Below are 8994 nucleotides of genomic sequence, written 5' to 3' on the forward strand. Positions count from 1 at the left end.
TTATTAACCCGGTTTAGGCAACAAGCTGACTTATTAAAATGCGGTCAGGAAATTGAAGAATAAGTATAATTTTTGCTCTTAGCACCCTGTAATTTCAAAACCAGAGGTCAAATTTAGATAAAAACCAGGATTTTTGTATGACATTCTAAGATCTTTCATTCATCTAATGTCGTTTTTGCTTGAGAAAACTGAAGCAACGGAGGCTTGGGCAAACCTGATATAAAAATCAGATTCAAAACTGACTCAATTTTTAGTTCAACAACGTCAACACTAGGTTCGAATCTGGCTTCAAACAAATGGTTTGACAGCAGTTAGAGTGGAAATTGGGTTAGGTTTGGCATCAAGTGAAAACGACATAAGTTTGTGAAAATCAGTTGAACCATCTCCGACAAAATTGAGTGATGTTATTTGTCTAACGCATACACAGATATTTGGTGATTTCGACGAACTGATTAGAATGGTATACGACATTCAGTTCTTTCATAGCCTTTTTCATATAGGAAAAGCAAAAAATATTTAAATCCGTATAAAGCAATCAACGAAACCGTATGAAGAGATATGAAATCCGCATTAAAACCATGTTGAAGACGACTTCATCTCGTTTGTAGAGTTTTTTTTTGTAAATCACTCGACTTCCAATTCCAAAATCTGTTATCAGTCACGTACCCAGAGGGGAGGACCGAGGGGCCCGATATCAAAAACATACAATTATTTAGAATATCTTGGACATGTGTTACAGAAATAACAAGACGTAACGTAATGAAATGTAATACAATATCAGTTCCAGTGGAAAAATTAAAAAAAAAGTGTATGTTAAATACAGCCTTAAAAGGCACACCGTGAATTAGGTACATAAGCAATCTTCAGTAATGGGCCCCTCCCGAAATGAAATCCTGTGTGCGGGACTGACTGTTATTATAGCGAAGCGAAAATGTTTCATCTTACCGTTTGAGCCAACGCATCTAACAGAGGTAGCAGATCTCACTCCAACTAAGTCATATACTAAATGAGATGAATGGTAGAGGTACCGTTACCCTATTTCAATTTTTAAGTACACTTTAAGTCGACAAGAAGCAGCTATAAGAAACATGTTTTTCTTCATAAAAAGTGAGCGGGTGAGTAATGTCACAGACATAGCTGGATTGACGTGAATACGACAAACATTGGCTCGCTGAAAATAAAACTGCGTCCTTACTTACTCTTACTCTTTCAGTCGTACACGGGTCTCGGCTGTATGTAGGAGGCGTCTCCATTCAACACGATTCATGGCTGTTCGCCGTCAGCCTCGATAGCTGCGAAGGGTCCGCAGTTCGTCTTCATCCCGCTGCGCGTCTCTTCTTCTTATAACTGTCGGAAAGTGCACCCTTATGAAGCACGATATCTACTACGGTGAACGACCAATACAGATTAAAAGTGGGGCTAAATAAAAGACTTATAATAATAAGTCCAATGTCAAAAATGATAATACTTACCTACTTTCACTTTAATGGTGCACTTCTCGTCTTCGGAACATGACCGAACGAATTGTAGATTTCCAGGATACTCGATTTTAAGGGCTGAGGACAGTGCCGTGCAGTGGTAGTTTTTTTTTCAAATTAAATTTTCTTGGAAACGGTGCAGAATATAGAAAAACCCACCTGACAATGTCTTCGAAATTTAGTTGAGAATTTTCTTTGAAATTTTCAGAATGATTCATTGAGTTTAGCGGTCGTGTTGTATTTTTTTCTGACTAAAGAACTGCTGAAAATTGGAACGCTCGGAAATGCATACCTCTACTTGTTCATCGAATATCTCGGCTTTGAAGGCTTGTATCATAAATCTACCGTGACAAAGTCTAGATAATTTAGTTTAGATGCGATTAGTACATAAAAACATATATGTTATCACGATAAAAATAAAGTCTTGTATTTTTCTGTGAAACAAAGTTAGTTTCAATGCATCCGCCATTTTTTTCGCTTTGGTTGTCTGATAGCATTCTGAAAAAGGAGAGAAAAATAAAATTGGCTCGACAAGGCTGCCAAACACTCAGACATTCAATCTTTTTGAAAATTGGATATTTTTTCATTGTTCATTGGAATTTATTTAATGTCCAACCCGTACGATAGATTAATGTGATAAAACTTCTCATCAAAATAATAAAATGTATGCTGGCACCCCGGTTCAGTTTGCTCATATACGAGAGAGTACAAGAGAAATACGATGCGCAAAGGGAATTGAGCGAGCCACGTGGTCGATTTAAAACTCAACACGCGACCCTCTGTCCTCAGACCTTAAGCCGCCGTTTTCCAGTCGCTCTGTACTCCCGCTGCGCGTGCATCCTCTTCGATTGCGCACAGCCATCGAGTGCGAGGTCTACCCCGCAGTCGACGACCTCTCCTAGGTTCTCTGCTGAACATCACGTAGGCCATTCTCTCTTCCGGCATTCTGGCTACATGTCCAGCCCACTGTAGTCTGTCATGTTTTATAAGCCCTCCAATGTCCGCATCTTTGTATACTTGGTACAGCTCATGGTTCATGCGTCTGCGCCATTCTCCATTCTCTTTTTTGCCGCCGAGTATTGAGCGCAGGATTTTTCTCTCAAAGACGCCGAGTACTCGAACATTTGTTTCCTTCAACGACCATGCGTCGTGGCCGTATAGGACAACAGATAGTATCAACGACTTGTATAGAGCAAGTTTGGTGCGTGTGTGCAAGCTACGAGACTTCAGCTGGTTACAGAGCCCGTAGAAAGTCCTATTAGCAGCTGCAACACGCCTTTTCACCTCGCGTCTAATATCATTATCGCATGTCACTAGTGTTCCAGTGCTGCCTCTTTCTCTACCAGCCACCATGTACTTAGTCTTGGTAGAGTTTATCGTCAACTCTATTCTCGCAGCTTCTTTCTTGAAGGGCACAAAAGCCTCTTCCACAGCTCTACGATCCACACCAATAATATCAATGTCGTCCGCAAATCCATGAAGCATGTGAGACTTATTGATGATGGTACCGTTTCTTTGCACGCCGGATCTTCGTATGGCACCTTCGAGCGCTATATTGAACAACAGATTTGAGAGCGCATCGCCCTGCTTCAATCCATCTAACGTCACGAAAGCATCGGATAACGTACCAGCTATCTTGACGCTTGATTTCGATCCATCGAGCGTCGCACGAATCAGTTTAATTAGCTTTGTCGGAAAGCCATGTTCTAACATGATCTGCCACAATTCGTTACGTTTTACTGAGTCGTACGCAGCTTCGAAATCTACTAACAGATGATGAGTCCGCAAGTTGTACTCCCGAAACTTATCGAGATTTTGTCGTAAGGTGAACATCTGGTCCGTCGTTGAACGTCCTTCTCGAAAGCCGCATTGGTATTCGCCGACAAAGGATTCTGCCAATGGACGCAATCTGCCGAACAGAACTCTAGAATGATAATCAATCATGGTTTAAAATCAGATTTTCGTTTCAACTGATGTCTGTTTAATAATACTATTACTTTACATGTCGTGTAAGGTTCATCTTTTCTTTCTGTGCCAAAAAAATTAAAATGATAGATATTGCGGTAGGATACAATTATAGTGTTATTATTATTAGTTATTATTAGTGAAATCATTAAATTTCACCTCTGCATAAGGCACCTTCGCTGAACGAAATAATGAAATTTACACGACATGTAAATCAATAGTACTATGAAATAGACATCACTTGAATCGAAAATTCGATCGAAAACCATCTGCAATGTAAAACTCAATTAGAATGCATTGAATATCAACTCAACAAGACTGTAGATTTAAATAAACGTTTTGTTTTGTATCTAAAGTATATTGACATGTAAAGAACTGTAAAGTAACTTTGAATTCAATTTCTTGCTCTAAATATGTGCATGAAAGAGATGTAAATTCAGAAAATATTTTTATCTGTATGGTTTCATCAATCCTTATAATATATTTATTTCAAATAATTTGAAATATGAAGACTTATAATTTCAATACTTGGCATATCTGTTCCTGCCCCATATATAGACATTTTCAAAGGTTTTAATGTTGATTGATTACAATATTTTCAGGTATTTCGAATTTCGAAATCTCTTGAACAGTAGAATATTTCATTATAAACAACCTTGAAAGATTCGGAGTGCATTAATTAGAGTATTGCTTCCTTTTCACGCGGCTAAACGACACCGATACTACTGTGTCCCACATCAATACTTTTAATTTACCAATGCTTGTGAGCGCTGCCCATCGTAATTGAATGTGTTAGTGACGACGCGAACTTCTATTCTCGTTTGGTGCGAAGGTCGTACTGCGAACGGTTCACTAAAATGATTATTTTTATTTCCGATTTGCATATTTCAACGAAAGAAACTATCAGAAATGCTAAACGGAATTCGATTCTGACTTCTAGACTTGATCGCAAAGCAGTTGAATGGTCGTTCTCAAAAGAACCGTTCAATTAAGTCCTTTCGATGCTTCGAAATATTCATGGCATTTCCCTCGAATGTAGAATGCAGAAACAGCAGAATACTTCTTCTTCATTTGAACCTGGATTCTATAAATGGACGCTTGATTCTGGAGCTAGACTCAGTATCTGGAACTGAATTCCAAACCTGAAACTTACTTTAGGAACTGAATTCTTGATACTGGATTCTAGTTATGTACACTGTGGCTTTTAAAACAGAATGATAAAATTCTACAAAAAATGGTTATTCTAAGTCTTTTTTCAGGTGTCAAGTACGTTACCGGTGTTAGTAGCAGAGTGTAATGAAGAACTACTTGTTGTATGGCCATACTTGGGAATTCCAGTATAATTTTCGACCCTCTCAAGTAAAAGGTAAAAGTAAAATTTAATACTTTCTTCTGATCATGCTTGTGTAAACCTGCCTAGTCTAGCTTTTCCGTTCTATATATTCATAACTGATTCAATCTAGAGTACCTATCCATCTTTTCATTTCATATCTTTTGCGTCTCCCATTTAAAACTTGCCGAAAAGAAACTATTAAAATATATAACACATGGCCTGAAAGGTCCCGGACCTAATACATAGATGGCGCTAGTTTTATTAAAATCATCTTTTTTCAGTTAATACTAACCTTTAAAAGAGAGCTGTTAAAATTTAATGATATTCTATTCATTAGTTTGTGAGTTATTGTGCTAATAGTGACGCTACTTTTGTTATTTTTAGAACAATAGATCAAAAACAATTTCACATTTTAGTTTTACACTGCTTTTTGATGGGAAAATATACCGTTCAAGCGAAGCAATGGCTTGGAAGGCATGATATAGGAACTTGTGTGCACTTTTGTAAACCTCAGTTTGATTATTGCTTAAAGTTCTATCGTAAACAACCCAAAAGTGTACGATTGTGACCAAATTTGACTGTGCGTGATTTTCCTTATTCGATCCGATTACACTGAATATCGCTCACCAATCGAATTACATGTTGCTTGCAAATTGTGCTTATGTGGCAGAAACATGATACCCTGCCGCGACACGTTACTGCGGTGTTCCGGTTGTTTCCCGGAGCAAAAGTTTTATGCACGCGTAGCGCGGACTACAGCCTCGCTGAAGTACACTGGAGATCAGTATTATTATCGCTGTCGTGATTCGTGATTGTTTGTGCACATAAAATTCGGTTCTAAATGGTTGAGTGCTGTTCTCCACTCCAGACCGTTCCCCCGTTTCCTGCAGTAGAATTGGTATTTGAGTGGACAAGCCCGCCAGCAGGACGTGGTGACACAGTTTACCTAGTTAGAACCGGGTGCATATAGGGATGGATCGTGTTTTAGTTTATTGTACTGCATATGGCAGTGGGAAATTTATGAACTATGGCATTGTGTTTCAGTTTTCACAACACTCTATAAACAAATCAACAGGTTTCAAAGTGTATCTGTGAATTATTAATATAGTTACTGTATGGTGATAATTGGAGTATGAAAAACGTGATTAATGCATTACGGAGAAAGTGGCAGTTTAGATATTACAGATAATATTAATATACGTTATAAGTGATTAACACGCAAAACCTTGTAATGGTTGTAGTATTTTTTGTGTTTTACCCAATCTATTTCAAATTCTTTCGTGTTTATTGTTATTGGGTGTTAGTACTGGTCCGTTTAACCATGAGTTATCGGTCGAAACAAGTGGAAGTCGTAAGGAGCTATGTAAGAACGGCAGGTGGAGAAGGACAACCCATTCAAGCGAGTCCAATGTGGAAATGGCGAATGATGACCCGCGTTCCGTAAATTATATATTATCTTTTACTGGACAAGAACAGCTTAGAGGACGTGTGGATTAAGGCGGTAAAAATGTGTAGCAGAATTCAATGGGTTCCAACTTCCACATCGTAAAAGGCCACAATTACAGGAGTTTTTTTCTTTCCTACTTTCAGTTACCAGAGCACTTTTTCTATCACTTCATTCAACAAAGTGTTTTTTATTTCTTCTATATTTCTATCCTTCGAGCTTTCAAGATTATTTTAATCTGGAAGAAGTAGTTTTCTTCTTTCATGTTATTTCTCATTCTTCTAAACTATAGGTTGTGGTGAGCTCAATTCATACGCGTTCCTCATCGCTTATTCTCATGTGGTGATTCATTAGCGAAGCTCTATTTAAAAGTGTTCCGATCAGTTGTTTGTAGTTTATTCATTTCACACGCTTCCTTTACTAACTTAAATATTGAATTTAATTTTCTACTGCATGTTCTAAGTCGTCTAGATGGTGGTGAGCCCAATTTGACCGTGTCCTTTGTCTCTTTTTCGAATATGGCGATTTGTCAGCAAATAAAATTGGTTCACTAGAACAGTATTACTAAATAAGCTAATTAAATGCTTTGTTTAGTGTTTGTATAACAAACTAAGAATTTTTACGGGAGAAATACGCATTACATAGTCTGAGTAGGTCGCGCATCCTTCGAATGGCTAAGTCCTAATTTTTCTTGGTTCAGAGGACTTGGTTGTCTTGGATATTTTAAGCTGAATTAGTTGAACTACCTAGGTATCTACTGTGATAGCCAGAGATGAGATGGGAGATCAAGACAATTTAAAAAATTGTCTTGGAACTGTTAGGGTGAGCAGCTTCAGGGCATAACAAAAAACGAAAATAATCAAATATAAATTCAAATGAGCTAACTATCTTATTTTATAATTATCATAGCAACTGAGTTCAGGACTAATTGACCTTCAATTGAAATAACTGCATATGTCTCTCTCGGTAATCGGCTGCCTAGAGATTAAGGAACAAAAACTATAAGTTTTTTTAATTTAAAAATTCGTTCGAAATTTACCAATGCATTTCTTCTATTATAAACCAGACGCTTATTATTCAGTTCGTAGTAGTAGTATTAGTTCGTAGGAAATAATTGTCGCGTTTCGCGGTACGATTAGGGATTCGATTGATTTCAAATCGGTTGACTACCGCCCAGAGAATTTGAACTGTACCTGACGTATGCTGCTTCTAAATAGAAATATTACAGCATTAAAATATCGCGGAGTTGAACGTCGTGATTTGGTATTTTAATAAATAATATATGTAATTTCCCCGGGGAGCGACCAAAATGGTTAAAGCCGGGGTAAAATAAATGATATAAAAAAAATGTAATTTATTCATGTTGAGGCCGGTTACATATAAGCAAAATAATTAGATCGTATTATCTACCTAGATAAATCTTGATCATTTCCTCGCCCCACTAACACCAGTCAGTTCCTGTGACGCTTGTGGTGATGCAGAGCATTCTTCGGTCACTAGTAGCAACAATTGTTGAGCTAACATTCCTTCCCTTCCCATTCGAAGTCAGTTTTGGTTGCACGTTTAGCGTGATCTACAACTCTAAAGAAACATGCATTTGGTTCACATGCGATTTCAACTGGTTTTTGATCAATCACAGGAAATTATACCAAACACCGTGAAAACAGTCCACCAAATCGTTTTTGAAAATCGTACGTAGCGTAAGATAGCTAACATTCGAAAGATATTAAACAGCAGTGGGTACACTATTTTGCATAAACATACTTTGGGATACTCATAGAATTTTGTTTATCGAATACCTTGAAAAATGTAATACTATCAATAGCGAATGTTAAATCGGCGATGCGATTGAAGATCGAAATCTGTGAGAAGCGACTTCAAATTAAGAATGAAAAAATGCTCTTTTACCAAGACAAATTGCATGAATTGGGCTTCGAATTGCTGTTGTTGCACGCACCATATTCCCCGGATATAATTCCCAGTGACTACTGCCTGTATGCAGACCAAAAAAAAATTCAATGAAGGAGTTTCTACTTCAACGAAGAAATCATCGCCGAAACAAACACTTATTTCGAGGTAGAAGATAAATCGTTCTACAAGTCAGGTAGGGTAACAGAGGTATTTGATTTTATTTTGGCCCACTTTATAAAATATCCACCAAATATTGTAATATCTTTAAAAACCCCTTACGCGATAGGTAATTTGATGTGGTTAGCTTCAAATTGATGCAAAATGAGTTACTTAACATCGATAAAATCCGATGAAATCGATAAAGTTTGTTAGGTGGGCCAAAATATATGAAGTGGCTAAAATACCTCTGTTACCCTATTTAAACGTTAGAGAAGCCATGGACTGATTGTGTTGCTCGTGAGAGAGACTATGTAGATAAATGAAATTGAGTTTTGAAAAAAAAAATGTATATAACATATCTTAGTTAGTTCCGGAACTTATTGATCCACGTGTTATATCATGATTGAAACTAATTTGATATTTGTTCAGATTAACCGTGCACCTGTTCGGATACTGGATTGAGGTTTTACAGGTATGTATAAGTCTGTATTAAACGCTCACAAAACGTCTATTTACATATAAAGAAATACAACAGAACAATCCATTAAGCATAGTGCAATTTTAGAGGCAGTAAAATCATAGACACTGCAAATAATGAGTAGATTCCCAGATGGAAACCAAGTTCTTGAAGGGTAATTAAATCAACCTAACAACATTGAATTGCTTGAATTCCGTGTCGGCTACTGTTTTATTAGCAGCTGTCA

This window comes from Malaya genurostris, chromosome 2, assembly GCF_030247185.1.
Source record: "Malaya genurostris strain Urasoe2022 chromosome 2, Malgen_1.1, whole genome shotgun sequence".
Lineage (NCBI taxonomy): Eukaryota > Metazoa > Arthropoda > Insecta > Diptera > Culicidae > Malaya > Malaya genurostris.